This window comes from Leptonychotes weddellii, chromosome 1 (assembly GCF_054177405.1).
Source record: "Leptonychotes weddellii isolate Sample4059 chromosome 1, ASM5417740v2, whole genome shotgun sequence".
NCBI classification, from domain to species: domain Eukaryota; kingdom Metazoa; phylum Chordata; class Mammalia; order Carnivora; family Phocidae; genus Leptonychotes; species Leptonychotes weddellii.
Genome location: NC_138369.1, coordinates 64,623,861 through 64,646,068, shown reverse-complemented (window position 1 = coordinate 64,646,068; position 22,208 = coordinate 64,623,861). Strand labels below are relative to the sequence as shown.

The window sequence follows — 22,208 nt, the reverse complement described above, 5'->3', positions numbered from 1 at the left end:
TTTATACAGGAGAAATGCTGGCGGTAGGTATATACTTGTAGTTCATCTGATTGCTCTGCCTCCTTTAGCCAGCTCTTTGGCCCTTTCAATTGGCTGATGCTTCATAGATTTTTTTTTAAATAAGCTTTTTTGATTTTTCACCTTTTACAGCTCTTCAGGATTTTGTCTTTCCCCAGTTTGAGACATTTTACAGTAAATACTGAAAGTTATATGTAACTAAAGGTTATGTATTAGTAATACAGATGTTGGGTATCCACTTTATCAACTTCCAGACTCTATATAAGGTGGTGGAAGGTATTGGTGCCTAGAATCAGAAATGAAGAAAAATAGGAATTGGATCCACATTAAACCTAACCATTTAGACCTATTTCTTCCCACTGGACTTCTCTGTGAAGACAATTGTGTCTTTGTCTACCATTGAATCCCCAGTTCCTCTCCATGCCTGGGACATAGCAAGAACTATATAAATAACTGGTGCATGAATGAATGAATGAATGAATGAGGCAAGAAAATAACTGTGTCTGTCTATAGTACCTCCAGACCATAGCATAGAACCCAATACTAGTATGTGCTCAATAAATAATTATAGACTTGAATGTCTTCCTGGAGCTTAAAAATCAAGTTGTTGTGCTTTGTGAAATTCAACAATTATTTATTATATGACTAAGTTGATTTTAGAGACTAGATAATATTTCAGGTTGGTGATTCCCAGATAGGATAAGATCTGGCCTTGTTTACTCTATGAATGACCCATGACAAGGTAATTCCTCTATAGGAGTTGCCACCTTGCCTAGCTTTGAAGGGGCTAACTCCTGACTTGTTTACTTTGACACTTATACCTCCTTTTTTTATTGAAGTACTTTTGACTCTTATAACTCTTTCTTAAGTATATTAAAAAATCAAATCCATCCTTGCTTTGTTAAGGCATGGGATGAGGTGGGAATATCCATATTATGAACCCATGTTATGAATGTCTGGTAGTGCCTAGAGCACATCCCCCTGGACACAGTGTAATAAACAGTGAGGGAAAATGGATTGGAAGTCTGAAGGCTTTAGTTTTGGCACCCGCTTTGCCAAAAACTAATCACTTGCTTAATTTCTCTGAGTCTTTTTCTCCTTGTCTATAACAGGGACATGTTTTGAAGAAACAGTATCAAGGAAATCATGCCCAGAGTAGAAAAAAATTATAGCTGGATGATACACTTATATCTTTGAAAACATGCAAATACATGATGAATACCAATTTGCTCATAAGTCAGTTCTTAAGAAGGAATGTCTGATGCTCTGTTAGAGAATTTGGAAACTCAAATAGAAGTATTTCATTCCATCTGTTAAAGGAACCTAAAGATGCAAAATAGACTTATCTGATGCATAAGAAAATTCTTTTTAAGTTCATGATTTGTTCTATTTTCCCCCATTACCTTCTTATTCCAGGCAAAATATTTTCCAACTCAATCCTAGAGTTGTATAGGATTCCTTTGGCCTCCTTATTCATCCAATATGTGGCACTTTAGTTAAAATACTTTCTCAATGTGCTCTCAAAGAAATTCTAATCATTACACATCAACAGCCTACAGGAAACCACCATCTTGATGTTAGAGAAGAAACAGGAAGCACTGCTTATCTCTAGGTTGTCAAGATTTCTGAAGCACTTACCTACTCTGCTGGGTCCCTACTTTGCCACCAAAGCTGTCAAATCATTTATGGCATTTCCCAAGACTTAACCTAGTTCATCATAATACCTCCAGGTTGGGAGAACTTTGCCAAAGAAAACATTCTCACTGCAAAATTCACATGCCAGGAGAAAAGGGTATACGTTTTCAATTTTGGAAAACATGCACATAAACACAAATACACACACACTGGGGAAGAAGATGGAAGGAGATGCATTGATAGCCATTGCTCTCTTTAGGTGGTGCGTACAGGAATATTTGCTTCTTTCTGCTTATCTGTGTTATCTAAATTATATCCGATAAACATATATTACTTTTGTGATCAGAAAAGGTTATACAAAGAAAGATTATTGAAAACTACATTAAATGAACCTTAGTCCTTTGCAGACATTCCATATTGAAAATTATAGAATTTTGAGAGGAAGGGACTCATCTAGTCTAAATTACCATCATTTAATGGAGAAACCAAGACTCAGAGAAGCAAAATGACTCACCTGCGATCTGGGGGCAGAGTTGTTCAAGGAGGTGGGGAGGTGGGGAAAGCTTGGATTAGAGCCTCAGGTAGGAGGTCTCTGAGCTACTGTTGCAGAGCCCTTTAACACATATACTGTAGGGGGTCATTCTCCAGATTAAAAACTACTCTAAGATCTCCAAGAGCTCATGGAAGGAAAGTGAAGTTTTTTAAAAAGCTATGACCAAATGTCCTGTCCCACTTGACTTGAATATGTCCACTCATAAGAAAACAAATTTTGTCATCCCTGGCAACAGGTAAGATCAATCACACCACACCGAGTGGTCTGCTCTACAAGGCAGATTCAAGGCCCAGCGTCTGCCCTCTCCACCAATCTAAAACATGTACCAGCTATTGAGAAATGCCTACACCCATAGAAAGAAGAGAGTCTGACAATGACTAGAAAAAGACAAAAACAGATTTTGATGCTGGAAACAGGAGTCAAAACCAAAACACAATAATCTGCGGGAGAGGTTTTTTTAAAAATTCCATTTATTCCTTTCCAGGAGGAAACACACATTGAAAAGTAAAAATATTTGTTTAAGATGATAGCTAGTAAATAGCATAGGCAAAATCTGAACCCAGCTTACCTCCTGCCAGACTAGTAGGCTTTCTAATCTTTCCATAGCCATGAAACCCTATTTATTAGGAGGTATAATACCCACTGCATAAAATAGGTATAACTGAATATTAAATTGGAAGTTTTGGCCCAAGTACAAGATGATGTCACAGACTAACAGATGGAACTGTCAAAGTAGTCACTAACCTGTTAAGAGGTTTGATATGGGTACTGTTGGTACCCGCCCCCAGGGCTCCTTTTCTGGGCTAGTGCACCCCTCCCCCAACTGCTATGAACATTGAGTCATAAAGGCTCACAGCTGCCTCTTTATCTGGAGAATTGTCCTCAGCTGAACCACCAGTGTGCCCCAACTCACCTGGGGGACAAGCCATACCTCATGCTTGAGACATGGAAGTCCAAGGGAGACCTTAAGGTACAATTCATGTCCCAGAGCTACCTGTGGGATCTGGTCAAAGCCTATTTCCAACTCGATTAGATTCTCCCCACTGCCCCATTTTGCTTCCCCCATTCCCTTTCTTCTGAAAATACTTCTTCAATAAATCACTTAAAACAAGCATGAGGGTTGCAAGATTTAGGGAAAACAAACACTGAAGATATTCAGTTAAATTTGAACTTCAGATAAACAGGGAATAATATTTTAACGTAAGTGTGTCCCATGCAATATTTGGAACATACTTTTACCATAAAATTATCCATTGTTTATCAGAAATTCAAACTTAACTGGGCATCACCTTGTATTTTATCTGGCAACCCTAGGAAAAATTCGTATTTCAGACTCTATTTCTTGGGATCCAAACCCACAATAGCATGTCATCCATATCAAATATACAAAAGTAACCAGTCATGGAAATTGGAAGCATTGGGTAGGATTTCACTGGTATTCCCTCTACCTTCCCATATATATAGGTGGAGGTATGGTGTCCTATCCTCTAAACCCAAGTGGGCTGGCGAAGGCCTTTAGCAGGACTACTAGGAGTTCTTCACACCTATCCCTGCAGCCAGGGGCCACAGTGGAACACCTTACCCAAGATTTCTAAGCAGCCTGAGGCAGCAGGGTCATTAATTGGACACCTTTGGGAAACAACTACACTGCCCCTTGGTGGAATCAAGGAGTGTGAATTTCAGGGACCGGATGTGGAACTCCTGGGAGGAATGTGGAGCAGGGGTCATTTTTTAAAGGGACATGAACTAGAGTGTGGTCTGCTAGGGAAGGGGACCCCAGCAGGTTGTAAGTGTATGGAGGGGGCTTCAGAAGCAACCAGCCAACGGGAAAACATTGCTTAGGATAGGGGTTGGAAACCTTTTCTCTAAAGGGCCACATGGTAAATATTTTAACCTCTGGGGGTCATGCAGTCTCTATTGTAACTACTCAACTCTGCCACTGTTGCATAAGGGCAGCTATAGATGTTACATAAATGAACGGGCATGGCTATCTTCCATTAAAACTTTATTTACAAGAACAGGCAATGAGCAGGATGTGGCCCACCTGCCCTGGTTTGCCAACACCTGGTTTAGGACCCCCCCTCAAAAAAAAGGCTATTAGAAGGACAAGTAGGAGAACCTACAAAGAACCTATGAATTCTTCCATGAGAGAGTCCACTTTAAACGTCTGTTTTATGTCCATAGCCTCGTCAATGTCTAGTGAAATCATTTCTGTTTTCCTTCCATCTCTTTTCTTCCCACACTGTAGCTTTTGAAAGGTTAGAAACTGAAATTGGTAAACCAAAGGAGGGTGGGAAAAGACGAGGTTCAACTTTAAATAAAGTTTGGAATTTTCATAAAGACGCTGGGCATTTTTAATTATTGAATTGAGATCGTGATATAAAGTGACTGTGGAATTTTTTGTTGACTTCAAGTGACCAGAAAAGGCAGAGTCTGGTTAGTTTTCATCCAGTGACAGAGAAAGCATTCTCCTCTGGATAAATTTTATTTTTTTAAAATTTGTTTTAGAGAGAGAGAATGCAGGGGGAGGGGCAGAAGGAAAGGGAGAGAGTGGATCTTCAAGCAGACTCCCCACCTAAGTGAGAAGCCCGATCTCACAACCCTGAGATCATGACCTGAGCTGAAACCAAGAGTTGGACGCTTAACCAACTGAGCCACGCAGGTGCCCTCCTCTGAATAAATTTCATAAGGGATAATGAGAAGCAAGAATAAAGAGGCTTTCTTATACCTTGTATATGCTCTACTTGCTCAAGGTACCTCTTGCATTTATATCTGTGGGTCCTTGTCTGGGATGTAGTCTGAAAAGTTCTCAATGTTGGGGAATCTCCAAAGAAGTCAAGAGAAGTGTCTCTTGAGAGAAAGACTGAGTTTTGAATACCACTAAGGGCTGGAGGTCACAAAGCTGAGACAGGAGCACACAAGTAAAAACATTCCTGCTCTTAGTTCTCTGCCCTCTACTCTGCTCTAATCTGAAGAACAGCATAGAGAAAGAAGCAGAAATAGGAGCCCATGAGGGACAGGTGGAGAGCAGGAAATGGGAAGAGAATGAGCACACCCCTTCCCTGAAGGCAGTAGTGGGCTGGTTGGGGGAAGTTAGAAGCCTCACCTTTGAAGGAAGTTTTGTTTTGCTAAAATGTAACTTGATATTCCACATTTTAAACTCTGAATTAATATTGTTGGTGACCTAAAGGGACTGTAGGACTTTCTGTTACTAAGATGGGACAGAAAAGTCACAGACTGCCTTCCTTTGCATCTAGAGGTGGTAAAGAACAATTATCACGGAGCAAGACTGAGAGAGATTAAAACAAATTTCTGTGATACAAACCATGAGTTCCACATATTCAGCATGTTAGGTAAACAGGTAAATGTGAAATGGGGAGGGATTCTGAGAGCCCTGTGTGCTGGCTTTCCATCAACTCAGCTGTCTACCAGCCCCCAGGAGCTTCCTAGGAAAGTCTGGGTTTAATTTTTTAATTTTTAATTTTTTAATTTAAATTCAATTAGCTAACATATACTGCATCATTAGTTTCAGATGTAGTGTTCAATAATTCATCAGTTGCATATAACACCAAGTGTTCATCACATCATGTGCCCTCCTTAATGCCCATCATCCAATCACCCCATCACTCCACCCACCTCCCCTCCAGCAACCCTCAGTTTGTTTCCTGGAATTAAGAGTCTCTCATGGTTTGTCTCCCTCTCTGATGACTTCCCATTCAGTTTTCCCTCCCTTCCCCTATGATCCTCTGCACTGTTTCTTATATTCCACATATGAGTGAAACCATATGATAATTGTCTTTCTCTGATTGACTTATTTCACTTAGCATAATACCTTCCAGTTCCATCCACGTGGATGTATATGGTAAGTATTCATCCTTTCTGACGGCTGAGTAATATTCCATTGTATATATGAACCACATCTTCTTTATCTATTCATCTGTCGATGGAGATCTCAGCTCTTTCCACAGTTTGGCTATTGTGGACATTGCTGCTATAAACATCGGGGTGCATGTACCCCTTCGGATCCCTACATTTGTATCTTCGGGGTAAATACCCAACAGTAAAATTCCTGGGTCATAGTGTAGCTCTATTTTTACCTTCTTGAGGAACCTCCATACTGTTTTCCAGAGTAAAGTTTGGGTTTTAGACACACAGTTTACCAACCACTGCAGCACATCTACCACTCCCTCAATTTGGAAGCCTGAAGAACACAGCTTAAAACTGCCTAAAAGTGTGATGACACCAATTAGTTACTTCTTGGTGTTTCCTTGGAATGTGCCACAAACTGATATCAGAGTCTATTCCAAAATGATGCTGTATTTCAGGGGTCAGCAAACTTTTCCTCTAAAGAGCCAGGTAGTAACTATTTTAGGTTTTGCTGGCCATACAGTATTTGGGGCAGCTCCGCACCTCTGCTCTTCTAGCTTAAAAGCAGCATAAATGATACATAAAAAAATGTGTATAGCTCTATTCCAATAAAATTCTGTTTTAAAAAAATTAAGCAGTTGGTTTGTGGATCAGAGTTTGCTGATTCCTGCTGTACTGTGCTAAACCATTCATTCCCTGTTTTTCCATAAAAGCCAGAACCACCCTTCCTACCAACTCTGCTCCCTGTCTTTGTGGTTTGGGTGGTTAAGGCCCCACTTTTGATCCAGGGGTAGACATGTGACCCAGGTCTGGCTAAATATCATGCGTATTCCATATCCACTATGATTGACTTAGGGGTGAGTACCTGAGTCAAGGTTGTCAGAGTCAAATTAAATCGAATTAAGGGACTTTTGCTTGGACAGCTCTGGATTTCAGTTGAGAAAGATGTATGACTAGGCTGTTTGGACCCGCATGTAAAAACATTCTTCCTGTCTTTGGTGGGATTCCCCTAATACAAGGATTTCATTCCTAGGAAAACCTGAGGGGGTGTATGGAAGTCAGTTTGGGAAGGTAGGGCAGCCAAGCAAGGATGCAATATCAAGAAAACTTCTGTAGCTCTGGCTAAGTTCTGTGGGAGGTGAGGTGGCTCTGGAGACGTCAACTGCATTGTCGTTCCTGTCAGGGGTGAGGGAGTTGAGGTATTTATACCCTGCACCTGTGAGTCATAGTTAAAATGCCCCTGGGGAGTTTAGAATCCCAGGGATATCTAGCTCTCAGGGCAATGCTATCTTCAGAACCAGATGGCAAGGAAGCATAGGTCTGTCAGAAGTGAAAGGACAGCAGGTTAAGGTATATAAGAGCCATGTGTAGAAAGCCAGCAGGTTCTGCTACACTGCTAGGGAGAGAAGGGGACAGAAAAAGAAGCAAAGGAAAGAGATGGGGAAGCATGGCATCTGAGGACAGTTTTTGAACCTGTGTCTGGTGTTCCTAAAAGCCTAATTTACCCCTGGATTTTGCACATATATGGTGGAGGTAGGGGGACCCGTTGAGTTTTCTATTATCTCTAAGTAAAAGTGTCCAAATGGATAGAGACAAATGATTCATTAGCTTTTGCCATAACACAGAGTGGAGAGAAAACAAACCTCAACAGAAGGTATATTGGCCTTTGGATCTCCAGTCTTGGAAATATCTTCTCTCAGCTGAGGTCTTGTGTCTCCATTTCTGTTCTTAATAACAGCCCGATTATAGAATTGCCAGGGTAGGAGTCTTTCACACCCTTATAAAAATCCAGCTCCTGAGAATGAGGGAGGGTCTGAAAAGTCTGATCCCAGCTGGGGAAGAACCCCAGGTGCACTCAAGACCTTAATAAATAATGGAGCACAAGTAGAAGGAACAGCAAGAAATGTGGGAAATGTGATATCTCAATTCTGAGGCCCGGTGGACCAATGTGGCAGTCCTGGATAGAAACAGATTAAGTGTGAGAAATCACTCATCCCTAATATATAGTCGTTTCATAAACTTTGCTATCGTGAGAGGCATTCAGCCTCAGTAAGTCACAGAAAAAAATGTGCATTTTTTTCACTTCAGAGGATTTAGCCAGTTGATTAACTATGAAAGGAGGGAGGCTGGTAGGTAAAAGACTAAGCTTTCACTTTAGGGAATTCTGGTGGAGCCCTCCAAGAGATAAAGTTCACATGTCAGCTCTGGGACTCTCCTGGATAATAGCTCACATCAGAAAACCACCGTAAAGGATTTGGCAAGCAGGGAATTACGGGAAATCTCTCCTTCCATCCTCACGGTTAGGGAAATTCTTAAAGACCTGGCAGAATAAGTGGAAGTCCAGCATTGGGTCTCATTTGGAGTCACCTCATGTTTTTGGGAAAACAACAAACATGTAGTGCCTACAGAGAAAGAAGATGGTCATGGAAATATTCTTCCTCACTAACCTTGTATGTTTATTCCTCTTTTTCTTACTTTTAAGTAAGTCTGCTTGTCACCAGGATAGGAAATCAGGAAGAAATTTAGAGATTTACCAATGTCACTGTAATCAGGGCTGGATTTACCAACAGGCAGACTACATTAGGTGTAACCTGGTTACATTGCTAGTGTGAATGTCTGTAGGTTGTTGTTTTTCTAATGTTACTATTCTAATAGAAGATCCCAACCTTATCGCTCAGTAGCTGTGTGACTTAGGTAAGTAAGTCCTTAGATTTTTAAGCCCTAGTAATCCTGTCTATTATAAAACAATAAAAGCATGTATCCCATAGGCGTCATTTTGAGAATTAAATGAGATCGGTCAAAAATCTTTCCTCTCAAAAATGTCCTTCATTGTATCCAATCCATGAAAGACCATGGTCCAGAGGCACAATCAGTAATTAGAATGATAGCCACAAAACTTACAAAATAATTGGAATGTTCTAGGCTCTTCAAGTGCTCTATATTGCTACCTCATCTTATCCTCTCAACAGCCTATGAGATAGGTTCCTTTATTATGACCATTTTGCAGATGAGGAAACTGAGAAACAGAGGATTAAGTAACTTGCCCAAAGTCATATACCTTGTAAAGTAATAGAGATGGGATTTTGAATCCAGTTGTATGTCTAACCATAACAGTGATTTTCAAGCTCCAATATGCAGTTGAGTCACCTGAAAAGTATGTTAAACCCAAATCGCTGGGCTCCACCCACAGAAATTCTGATTCAGTAGGTCTGGGGTAGGACCTGATAATTTGCATTTCTGACATGTTCCCAGGTGGACCACAGTTTGAGAACCACTGTGCTACATTATACCACTTCAAGTTGGAAGAGACTAACTTTTCCAGAGCTATGACAAAAGAAAAAAGTGCTGTCCTTAAAAAAGTACCTTTCCTCTGTTTATTGATAACAAACTGGGGAATCAGTTTACATTAAATTCAACTGAATTGGCACTGAGCTCTTTAGTAGCTCCCAGCCCAGTTTACTGTACAAGACAATGGCACCAATAATTAAGGAAGGCAGAGTCTGATCAGAGGTATCTGAGAATTTTGAAGGTCCATGGAAGTAGATACATAGAAGGTAATTAAAATAATAATCCCCAGGAAGTCATGCCTCTGTGTCTACACCCCTTTGCGATATGATACTGCCATTCCTTCCAGTAAGAAGTGGAATCTATTTTCCTTCCCCATTGAACAAGAGCTAACCTACTGCTTTGACAAGTAGGATGTTGCGGATATGATCTTCAATTCTGGGGCCTAGGTCTTAAGAAGCCTTGAAGTTTAAAAAAAAAAAAAAGCCTTGAAGTTTTTGCTCTTACCCTCTTGGAACCTTGAAATCACTAAGCAATGAAGAAGCCCAATCTAGTTTACTGGAGGAGGAGAGGCTTCACAGTGAACTGAGATGCCCCAGCCAAGAGCCAGGAGGAGAAGCCACAGACAAGTTTACAGCAGAAGTGATTGAGAAAGTTTCCTGGATTTTCTTTCCATTTGCTGTCTCTGCTTGCTCCAGCCCCACTCACCGGTGACTACTAAGAAACTTCAAGTACAGATTCTAAATTCAACTACTTGCCTTGGCATTGGCATGTACCATCTTTACCTGCAGGTGGTTCTGGTATCAGGCTATCCATAAGCCTGAGAGTTGTGTTTCCCTGTGTGTACTACAGGCCATGAATTTAGGGACATGACATGGATTATCAGTATCGCCTGAAGCTATTCCCTTTTTTTAGTTCTGTTGTAACCCTTCTGGTTAGGTCAAGAATAATTACACTTGCTAACCAAGCTTTAGATTAGTACAAAGAGAGCAGACATTAGACAAAGAACTTTGGCAGCTAACCTATCTAACTAGGATTTAATAGCTTTATTTTGTTTTCAGTGAGTTTATGTGTGTGTGTGTGTGTGCACGTATGTGCACACCACCTATTTATATGGAATGATCCTGGTTTTTCATTTGTGTTTGTCATATAAAATTTTATTTTCAGGTAAATGTAATAATTTCAAAGCCGTATTTACTTATAGAAAAAAAGTAATAAATGATAGCACAGGAAGCAAGTATATATGGCAGAAGCTGTGATAAAAAAGCAAGATATGGCAAATGACTGAGATGCTCAGATGAGTGGCTACAAGTGGTGGTGACCTCACAAACCTCCAGCCTCCACTCTTCAGAGCATGTGCACTAATGGTCATGGGACCACTGTCTTGGCTCCCAGCTTGCCTTTCCTTGTTCTTTCTTCCATCCCCATCCCAGGTTCCTTGTAGAGGGGATCTTCCAGGCTTTAAACATGTTGGATAAAAGTGAAGCACTACCTTCTATGGAAGTGCTCACCCTTCTCCTGTCTTCTTCCCCACTTAGCAGGAGGACCTGACTGTATAGTCTCTTGAGTGAAAGGTTCTTCTCAGACCCTTAAGGCTCTTTCTCTGTCCTTTTTTTTTTTTTAAAGATTTTATTTATTTATTTGAGAAAGAGAGAGAGAGGGAGCACACGCAAGAGAGCACAAATGGTGGAGAGGGAGAAGCTGGCTGCTCATTGAGTGGGGAGCCCGATGTGGGGCTTGATCCCAGGACCCTGGGATCATGACGTGAGTCAAAGGCGGCTGCTTAACTGATGGAGCCACCCAGGCACCACTTTCTCTTTCCTTTTTGAAATGTGAACGTGCTGTTTAGAGCTGAATGTATCCTATTCTTGGGAAACTCCTAAGACCCTAAAGGGCTGAGAAGGCTGGGTGGCTTGCAGCTGGTTCTAAGCCCTCTGCTGTGAGGAGAGATGTCAGGGGCTTTGGAGGTTCATTTGACAATGTCAGCCCCGCTCACCAGTCTAGAAGGCAGTAGCACATGGAGTGAAATCCTAGCTCAGGACTAAAGAGAGAAAATTGGCAAGAAACTCTCTTATGATGCATTTGGATGGGCATAAATCCAGCAGGAACGTAGAGGAGGCAGGAACTCTCAATATTAAAGCAGTTTACATTGAGTCTTTTGCATGTGCCACGTACTGTTACATGTACTGGGGATAGAGAAGTCAACAAAACAGACAGGGACCCTGTTCTAGTGGGACTGACATTCTAATAGCAGAGACACATAGTAAACAAATACACAAAATAATATAGAGGATAATACCAGATAGCAATAATAGGTATGAAGAAAAATTAAGCATCTGCTTAAAGGGATTGAAAATGAGTGTGTATGAGTGTCTACAGGGTGTGTGTGTGTGTGTGTGTGTGTGTGTGTGTGTGTACAGGGTGCTAGTTCAGTGGTCAAAAAAGCCTTTCTCATGGGAATACACTTGAGTAGGACAGGATAAAGTATTTCTTAGTTGGAGATTGTTAATTGGCCAGATATGGGCCAACTTCAGACCACAGATGTGATTTGCCTTGATGACATGCTTGACTTGGCCAGCATTTCACATAAAATCTGGATTTTTGGCTTCTCTTGAAATAGTTCCAGAAGCAACACTGGAGAGCACTTTACTGGAGTGAGTGATGGCTGCCATCCTTGGATGAGCCATGTGCTCTCTGACTGGCCTGCTTCTCTCATGTACTTTACCTGTCTTGCCTCTACAGATATTTGAGTTTGTTGACTTTTGTTCTGAGATCAGAAAACAAAACAAAAATAGCAAGGATTATTTCTGCCTTCAAATATGATTAGCAAAACAGACTCTGCTGTGTTTTAACATATCCATTTGGAAGATTATGCTATAGCTTATTTGCAAAATGCATCATTCAGTCAATAAACGTTCTTGATGTATAGGCTAGGAGGATAGAACAGAAAAAACCGGGATGATGAAAGCTATATCCCCTGCCCTCAAGGGACCCACAGTCAAGTGGGAAAGACAAATATTTGAAGAAAGAATCACAATGCTATAAGTGAGAGAGTGCTCAAGAAGCACTGGGTTAAGAATTTAACTCTGCTGGGAGGAATGGTGGTTATGGGGGTGGAGGAAGCATTCTAGAAGAAAAAAGTATGAACAGGGCATGGAGGTAAAAGAGAACAGGGACTACCCCTTGTGACTGGAATTCCCCTCACTCCATCCTTACCCATTGTCCTACCCTCTACAGTGCCTTCTTTCTCTAGAGTTTTGAAATTTCCCTTCTTATAATCTGTCCTTTATTGAAGGTAAGCCAAGAAGCAGGCAGCTTCCCTCCCCTGTTCTTGAAGAGTTTGAGGGCAATGCTGGAGAAGAGAGTAGGAGGGTGCTTTAAATTTTCCACTTCTCTCCTATGAAAAGCCTCAAAAATTCTGTTGACCAGTGGTCTCCAGTACTTTTCACATGTCAGTGTCAAGTGACACCAACAAGTTTCCTGCTTTTTTTTGCTGTGTAACAAGTCACAACAAAATGTAATGTCTTGAAACAATTTATGATTATCTCTAGATTCTGTGTTGACTGGGCTCACTTGGGTGGTTCTTCTTTGGGGTCTTTTATGTAGCTGCACTCTGGTAGGGCTGGGTTTGGAGTTACTTGAAGGCTCAGCTAGGCTGGATGTCCAACATGGCTTCTTCCTTCTTATATGTGGTGCTCTAATGCTTCTGCTTGTGGCTCTTGGTCAAAGCAGTCATGAGACAGCCCAAAGTCAAAGGGTTGGAAGAATAGACCCCATCTTCAATGTGGAATGCTATGCATGTACTAAGAGAGAAGGAACTGGTGGCAACTATGGAGACATGCTACCTTAGTCAGCATAGGGGGACATCTTCCCAGTGCTCAGAAAAGTTCTGACAATGTCAGGTCACTGGAGGGAGTTCCATGGGTTGGGACTTTTTGGGGTTATTTCTCTAGAGGATTTTAGGGGTTGTTACCTGTGAGATGTCACTAGTAGACATCATTAAAATCAGAAGTCAGCAGCGATATCTGGTTAGCCTTCCTGTTCCCCAGTATACTCCTAGCTCCCCAAAAGGGAAATTAAACTCTACTTGGTAGTTGGAAGTATTCTAAAAGTTCTCTGAGGTGACCATGAGATATGAAGGAAAAATCATGGCCAATGAGACATGGACTTGCTTTTAAGTTCTGCCACACAAGGTAGCCTGGGATCATGACCTGAGCCGAAGGCAGAGGGTTCACCAACTGAGCCACCCAGATGCCCCAAATTATTACTTTTTCTGAAAAATATTTTTTTCATCTGCAAAAAGGGGTTAATGATATGTAGTTTGTTCTAAGGATTAAAGGGATTAATGCATGTCAAATGCTCATCCTAAGCATGCTGTAGGCATAAGTAAATGGTTGCTGAGGATTACTGGACATGCTAGAATCTGACGTCCCTCAAATGAAACTTTTAGAAAGAGTCTTCTCTTCATAGGATTGGGTTGAATGTAAATGACAGAAAACCAAAAATAGCTGTGACAAAAGCCAGATAGAACGTAACTTCTCTAATCACATGAAAGAAACATGAAGTAGGCAATACTAACCATATTGCCTTTCCATGAGAATCAGGGACTCAGGTGCATGTAACTGTGATATTCTAATGGTGATTTCCCTTATTCCCTGCATGCTTATTAACTGGAGTTCTGTAAGAAACAGTTGCCCTTTCTTTCTTATTTATTTAATCTTTTTACAGGTTTCTTTTCTTCCTTCCTTCCTTCCTTCCTTCTCTCTCTCTCCCTTTCTTTCTTTCTTTCTTTCTTTCTTTTCTTTCTTTCTTTCTTTCTTTCTTTCTTTCTTTCTTTCTTTCTTTCTTTCTTTCTTTCTTTTTTTCTTTCTTTCTTTCTTTCAATAGCACCTCCTTCCTTTATGACACCAGAAAAGACTCCCAGGCTCATCCCATATTTTCCATGTTTCAACATGGAATCAAGCACTTGTCCAGGAAACCCTGGTTTCTTTTATTGTAGAATGGTATTTCAAAACCAAGATCTAGGTACTAGGTTGCTACTGGGATTTTCCCACTGCTTCTGGGACTTGTAAGCAGCCTTGGCTAGGAGAGATAGATAAATAGACAGACATATTGATCTATTTATCTATATAACTCATGCATACATACAACCCTATATTTATTTCTGTTTCTATCCATCTGTATACATATGTACAAAATCATGAGTTTACTCTGAGACCTCCCACTGCAACACAGCACAGTTGGGTTCTTCATAGCATTACCTTTTGCTTATTTGTAACTTCTCTTCCTTCTCTGACAATGAGAGATCTGGCCCTTCTTATCATAATTGTTATGAGATACTTCCAAACTTTTTCTCAAAATGCCTGTAACATTTTGCATTCCCATCAGCAGTGTCTGAGAATTTCAGTTTCTCTTGAATACACTTCAGCACATGATACTGCAGAGTTTAAAATTTTAGCCATTGTAATAGGTATATAGTAGTATTTCCTTGGTTTTAATCTGTACTGTCCTGATCACTGATGATGTTGAACATCTCTTATACTTATTTGACTTATCCATATATCTTCTTTGGTGAGGTGTCCATTTAGATTGTTTGCTCATTTTTTTTTTTAAAGATTTTATTTATTTTTCAACAGAGAGCGAGAGGCAGCGAGAGAGGGAACACAAGGAAGGGGAGTGGGAGAGGGAGAAGCAGGCTTCCCGCTGAGCAGGGAGCCCAATGTGGGACTCGATCCCAGGACCTGGGATCATGACCTGAGCTGAAGGCAGACGCTTAACGACTGAGCCACCCAGGCACCCTGTTTGTTCATTTTTAAAAAATTGATATTTTTGTTTTCTTTGATTTTTATTGTTGAATTAAGACAATTATGTATACATTCTGGACAAAAGTCTTTTACTGGATATGTGATTTGCAAATATTTTCTCCCCATCTGTGGCTCTTTTTGTTTTCTTAGCAGTGCCTTTCATAGAGCAAAAAAATTTTTTTAAAGATTTTATTTTTTTATTTGAGAGAGAGCACAAGCAGGGTGGTGGTGGGAGAGGGAGAAGCAGGCTCCCCACTGAGCATGGAACCTGATGCAGGGCTCAATCCCAGGACCCCAGGATCATGACCTGAGCCAAAGACAGACAACCAACTGAGCCACCCAGGTGCCCCTTTAGAACAAAAATTTTTGATTTTGATAAAATCCATTTTCTTTTATGTAATATGTTTTTGGATTCATATTCAAAAACTTCGTCAAACCCAAGTTTTGCAGATTTTTCTCTCAGTTTTTTCCCTTAGAACATCTATAGCTTTATATTTTACATTCAGTCTATGATTAATTTTTATTTATTTTTTAAAAAATGATTTATTTATTTTAAAGAGAGAGAAAGAGAGCACACGCGTGAGCAGAGGGAGTGGCAGAGGGAGAGGGAGAGAGAAAATCTTAAGCAGGCTCCCTGCTGAGCACGGAGCCCAATAGAGCTCCATCCCAGAACCCTGAGAATATGACCTGAGCCAAAATCAAGAGTTCAACCAACTGAGCCACCCAGGTGCCCCAATTTTTAATTTTTTATAAAGTATGAGGTATTTGTTGAGATTTTTTTGATTGAACAAAAATTAAAATTTTCATTTATTAAGATGGAGATTTTGAATAGACAACTGAGTTGGGCATTCAAGTCTGAAGTTCAAAGGGAAGACAGAGATAAGAGATACAGATTTCAGAAAATTTAGTGCTATTTCTCTGATGATATTTCCCCCCTCCATTTTTCTCTACTCTTTCTGAAATTCCTATTTATCAGATTTTTAACCTCTTAGGTTGAGCTTCTTATTCTCTATCTTTGCTTTCATGTGTCCAATTTCTTACCTTGTGAGGTCTTCAATTCTCTGAGGGATTTCCTTGACTTTCTCTTTTCTCCATTTTTTTGTTTACTTATATTTTGTTAGCATAGTTTAATTTTTCAAGTTCTTTGTTTTTTATTGCTCATTTTTTTATAATATTCAGCTCTGGGTTTATCAATTCAAGATTTTCTTGTATTTCTCCAGAAATATTAATTGGTATCTTTGAGGTTTTCCCCTGTTATTTACCTTTCTTTGAGATTTGAGTGAATGAGTGTGTGTGTGTGTGTGTATGGTGTGTTTAGAGAACTTTCTTCATGTGTCTAATGATCCTTGATTGCCATGGTTATGAATAAATTGTTAAAAATCTTTTAGAAGCTATTATAGACTTAATTCTGTTCTCCCCAAATTCATATGTTGAAATTCTAATCCCCAGTATCTCAGAATGTGACAGTATTTGGAAATAGAGTCTTTGAAGAGGTAATTAAAGATGGGTGCCTTGGTGTCTCAGTCAGTTAAGTGTCTGCCTTCAGCTCAAGTCATGATCCCAGGGTCCTGGGATGGAGCCCCGCACTGAGCTCCCTGCTCAGTGGGGAGCCTGCTTCTCCCTCTCCCTCTGCCTGCCGCTTCCCCTGCTCCCCCTGTTTGTGCTCTCTCTCTCCCTCTCTCTTTCTCCATCAAATAAATAAATAAAATCTTTTTTTTAAAAAAAGAGGTAATTAAGGTAAAATGAGGCCATATGGGTAGGCCTTCATCCTGTATGACTGGTGTCCTCAAGAGGAGATTAAGACCCCCAACAGAGGGAGATCATGTGAAGACAAAGGGAGAAGACAATGATCTACAAGCCAAGGAGAGAGATCTCAGAAGAAATCAACCCTGATGACGCCTTGGTCTCAGACTTCTAGGACTCCAGGAAAACAAACTGCTACTATGTAAGCCACCCAGGCTGTGGTATGTGGTTATGGCAGCCCTGGCAAACTAATACAGAAGCTGTCAGACATAAGGCTGTCATCCCTTAGGGTTATTTGCTAGAGAACTGGCTGTTTCATTGATGCAAATCTCTTTCCTTCCCCAAAACACATACACACAATTGCAGTACATAGTAGTCATTCAGTATTTCTAGGGATGAATCCTTCAACTTTCTCCTGGAGGTAGACACCTAGTTAAGCTTGATGGTCCAGTTATTCAGGATGCAAATTTTTCACTTGACTAGCCCTTTTACTATCTTACACCTCACTGCCACCTTCTGCTGTGTTTGGTGCTTCTGAACAAAAGTCTTCCCTTTCACTTTCTTCTTCTTCTTCTTCTTCTTTTTTTTTTTTAATTATTTATTTATTTGACAGAGAGAGACACAGCGAGAGAGGGAGCACAAGGGGGGGGAGTGGGAGAGGGAGAAGCAGGCTTCCCGCTGAGCAGGGAGCCCGATGCAGGGCTCGCTCGATCCCAGGACTCTGGGATCATGACCTGAGCCGAAGGCAGACACTTGATGACTGAGCCACCCAGGCGCCCCTCTTTTTCTTTTTTTTAAAATAGGCTCCACACCCAGCATGGAGCCCTGCATGGGGCTCAAACTCATGAGGGTGAGATTAAGACCTGAGCTGAGATCAGGAGTCAGATGCTTAACCCCTTTCACTTTCACTGGAGATTAGAATCTGTCTGTCAGTGGTGGGGAGTGGAGCATTGGGCTGCTGGCATCTCTGCATGGGGATGGGGGAAGGTGGTATATGAATGCATATCTGGAATTTCAAGCCACCCATGCACTTTTTTTTTTTTTTTTTTTTGCTTTAAGCCTTACCCCTGGCCATGTGTCCCTGTAGTTGCTCCTGAGTTCTCCGGGGCAAATATGTCCACTTCTCATTGGTTTCCCCTTGGGTATGAATTTGGGATTTAAGCTTGTTCTTTGGCCACATCAGCTGCCACTCCACCATCTACTTGACATCTTCCCAATATGTGAACAAGCCTCCCCTTTTCCTCACTGGGTTATGCCTTTTTTATACCTTTACTACTATTTTGTTGGAGGAGATAAGGGAATGTGCTCAATCCATCATTTGTAGCTGTCCAGGCAACATTTGGAAAAAGGAGGAAAATAAGGTGATTGTAAAAATACATTTTTTTCTCATTAGAAATCAGAGTTGATAATGACAATAAAATTTTAAAGACTTTTAAAAGTTGCTTTTATAACCAGTAGAAAGTAAAGTTAGGTCCGTGGACTGAGTTAGCTGCAGTTGTTTCTTCACCTGTCAAATAATAGAATAAGACCTGTTACTGGTTGCTTCCCCACACCAAGTGGTATTTAGAATCAGCTGGGGTGCTTGTTTGTAATCCAGATCCCTTGGCCACAGGGCCCAAGATCCAGATTCCTCCATAGCTCTGGCTGGAAAGCATAGGGACTGATAATGTCTTGAGGCTCCTGACACTTGGATATCCTCTGAGTCTGTGAATTTCATTTCTATTGCTTGATTCTCTTTTTAGCCAGAAATTGTTTTATGAATGGCAAATACTCTAAATATTCAGACAATTGTAGGGGCCCCTGGGTGACTCAGTCAGTTAAGCGACTACCTTCGGTTCAGGTCATGATCTCAGGGTCCTGGGATCGAGCCCTGCATTGGGGTCCCTGCTCAGCCGGAGTCCGCTTCTCCCTCTGCCCCTCACCCAGCTCATGCTTTCTCTCTGACTCTCTCTCAATCTCTCTTGCTCTCAAATAAATAAATAAAATCTTTTTAAAAAATTAAAAAAATAAATGTTTGGACTATTGTAGATCCAGTAAGAGCTTTAAATTGAATATCAATATTACACAAAAATAGACCACAGATTAACAAGTGGAAGCATATAGTTGGTGAGGTAGCTGGGAGGGGTAAGGTGGGTGTTATGAGTGGATGATATGTGATTTGGAAAAAATGTCAAAATATATTTTTATATTTGGAAAGCAAAATGCCTTTTTCACATAATAATTTGGAACATTAAAAGCTATTGTTTTTTCTTATCTGACATGATGCACAGGAAATAGAATGACTTGTCTGAACACACAAAGCTCACTGGTCAGAGTGGAAGTCAGAGGTGGGGGGAATGGCGTCATGAGATTTTCAGGCTTATCCAAAGGGGTCATGGGCTTAAAAAGGTTGCAAAGCACTGCAGTAGTGAGATGGATTGGTTTCTGAAGAAAAGTGAGAAAAGAAAACCATTAACTCCAACTGTCACTCTTCCAACTGAAGATTGAAACCACTTGGGAACAAATTTTGAGTGAGGTTTACAGTCATAAACAACGTTGGTGTTTTTGAGGTTTGCCTGTGAATCGCCATTTAGCGGTACCACATGCTTCCTAGAGATGTGATTAATTGTCATATTTTAAAGCTTTCAAACGTGTTAAGTTGCCTGTTACATGGGGCTAACTTATTGAAAGGTTTCTGTTGGCTTAGATGAGTGGATTTATGGGTTGCATTTTGGCTTAGTGGACAGAAGATTCAGGAGACTGGAATTTCCATTCTACTTTCACAATGACGATGTATAAACTGGAACAAATCACTGAGTATTTTATCTGTAAGTCTTTGGATAAAATGTGCTGCATGCAAGGGTGACTTGGCTCAAAATTTGTCATCCATGGACTGCCAAGGTTCATTTGGCTGATTGACAGACTTGGCCAACTAGGTAAGTTTCTTCCTCCTCCTTCCTTCTTTATATTGAAGATAAAGGAGGGCATGAAATCCAAAGTGCTAGTTACTTGTTATAGTGATAGTAGTCATGGTAGTAATGGTAGTGATAGTCTTACTATATACATCCCTCCTTAATGTCAGAGGGGAAGTGAATGAAGGAGACCAGAACATTCAGTCTTGTATTAAAGGCAGTGGGTCTAGAGAAAAGAAAGCTGCTTTTGAGCCCTAATTCTGCCAGCTCTGTGAACTTGGTCAGGATGGCTTAAGCTCTCTGAGCTTCAGTTTCTTTTTTTATAAAATTGAGATCATAATAGCTATCTGATGGCATTGCTTTGAGAACTAAAAGAAATAATATTTTTAAGAAAGAGGACTGTGCATGGCATTTTGTCCCGAAGATGATGGGAACAACTGTAAATTTTTAAATAAAAGAATGATACGATTAGGTTTATGTTTTAGTAAATATGAAGGATCAGTAGGGGGCACATAAAACTGGAAAATGAGATTTGAAGCAGGAAAACAGGTGAAAAAGTTGTAATACAGCTGAAAAATTACATGATCTTAAATAAACCAGAAGAAGAAGTGGCGAGAATGAGATATCCTTGAGTGATGGCAGTGAGGCCCAGTCTCATTCGTCTTTGTGCCCCTGGCACTGAGCACGATGCCTGGCCTACAGTTGGGGCTGAGAAAATATTTTACTTGATGGTGGAATTGCCTCAATTTGATTCAATGTCATCAAAAAAGGTAATAAGATGAGAAATTCTGTGATTCTAACTGATGTGTTTTTTTCATGTTTCCACTTTCCCCCAACTTTCTCCCTCCTTCCAATTTGGGGAGCTAGGTATTTTGTCTTCTGTCCTTGGGAAAGAGGCTCCATGGGAGAAAGTAGACTTTAAAAATGTTGTAAAGTTAACCAGTGATCATTGTTTCAAAAAAGCCTTATCCCATTTGGAAGAATATATGATGAATCAGAGTCAGTATCTCCTTCACAGAAATAAACAAAAATTCCTTACCCTGAATGATGGAGAGAAGCAGAGGGGGTGTGATGAGACCTGGTGGCTTTCTACGGCAATGGGGGTGAACCAAGGATTGAGGAAACTGGATAAGCTTGAGGAGACCCAAGCTTCTGTCCCTGGGTAGTGTCTGGGGTATGAGTGGCAAGAGGCAAGTTCTAGCCTGGCCACCAGCCTAATGAGGCAACCTGACTGTTGTCTGGGTGGTGTAAGCCTCACGGAGTTCCTTGTAAAAGAGCATGGCATTGCAACAGCAGGTGAGTCTAGGACTGGAAAAATGCAAGTTTTCCACAGATCACACAGCGCCCTACAGTGGAATTTTCCCACACAGAGGTGTGACTCAGAGGAGAATCAGGGTCTTAAAGAGGTCTTAATGATGGGAATGACAGGGTAGGGCAGGAGGGTGCTATACTGGCCTGCCAATGACCAATGACTGAGGTCTAGAAGGGAACCAGGACCTCTGAGGGGATGATAGTGTAGATACCCACTGACAATCAGATATTCTCTCCCATTCCATCCTGATACCTTGACCCTATGAGTCCTGTGAACCTAGTAGCCCCCAAAGTTCTGATGCAACCCTGGGCAAGCCAAGGAGTCTAAATATGAATTAACTCAAATTATGTCTTTACCATCCAGGAGTATAGGGACTCACAATATAAATTGAGTTCAGTTATAAAAATACAAAGAAAAGTTCTTGGGCACCTCATTTTGTCAACTGACATTCCAACTCCCTATATGAATAAATTTTTGGACATATTAGCAGAAGTACAGTAGGCATTGATTTTAAGTTGCTGCATGAACACATTCTATGTGGCACAGATCAGAACACACCGGAGGTACAGGTTTAATCTAGGACCCAATTTTCAAGAGTATTGCCAAATTGGATGGAAAGAGAATAAAAATCATGCAGTATGAAAAATGATACAAAGATCTGGGATCCTTAGCTGGGACTCTAGCAGTTTTCTAGTATTCAGAGAACAGTGAAGACTAAGGCTGGAATTCCTGCAACGTTTATGTAACACTATTTTCCAGGTACTATCTCAAGCCCTTCATAAAAGTTAGCTTTCAGTTCTTACAAAAGAACTTACAGAGCAATAAGTACTATTTTTATCCCCATTTACCAGGTGAAAAAATGGAGATGCAAAGAGGGTACATAATTTGCCCAAGTTCATAACAGCTGATGAGTGACGGAGCCAGGATTCGAACTTAGCTCTGCTCCTGGGTTCATGGTCTCACTTCACTCACTGTCATGTTCTAATTAGTGTGTCACAAAGAATTTATTTACAGTCAGAAAGGAGCATGGGCCACAGGAGCAGTGATTTCACTGAAAGTGGGTTAGGCAGGTGTCTTGGTTGGTATCAAGAGACTGAGGT

The 22,208-nt window shown here is 40.8% G+C and overlaps 1 long non-coding RNA gene across 1 annotated transcript in view; it reads left to right on the top strand.

The window, feature by feature from the left end:
• The first annotated feature begins 19,543 nt into the window (after positions 1-19,543).
• Positions 19,544-22,208, top strand: part of LOC145717110 (uncharacterized) — a 17,120-nt gene continuing 14,455 nt past the window's right edge. Inside the window, exon 1 of the long non-coding RNA XR_014140140.1 lies at positions 19,544-19,820. This is a non-coding gene — a long non-coding RNA (uncharacterized LOC145717110). The remainder of the gene's footprint in view (positions 19,821-22,208) is intronic.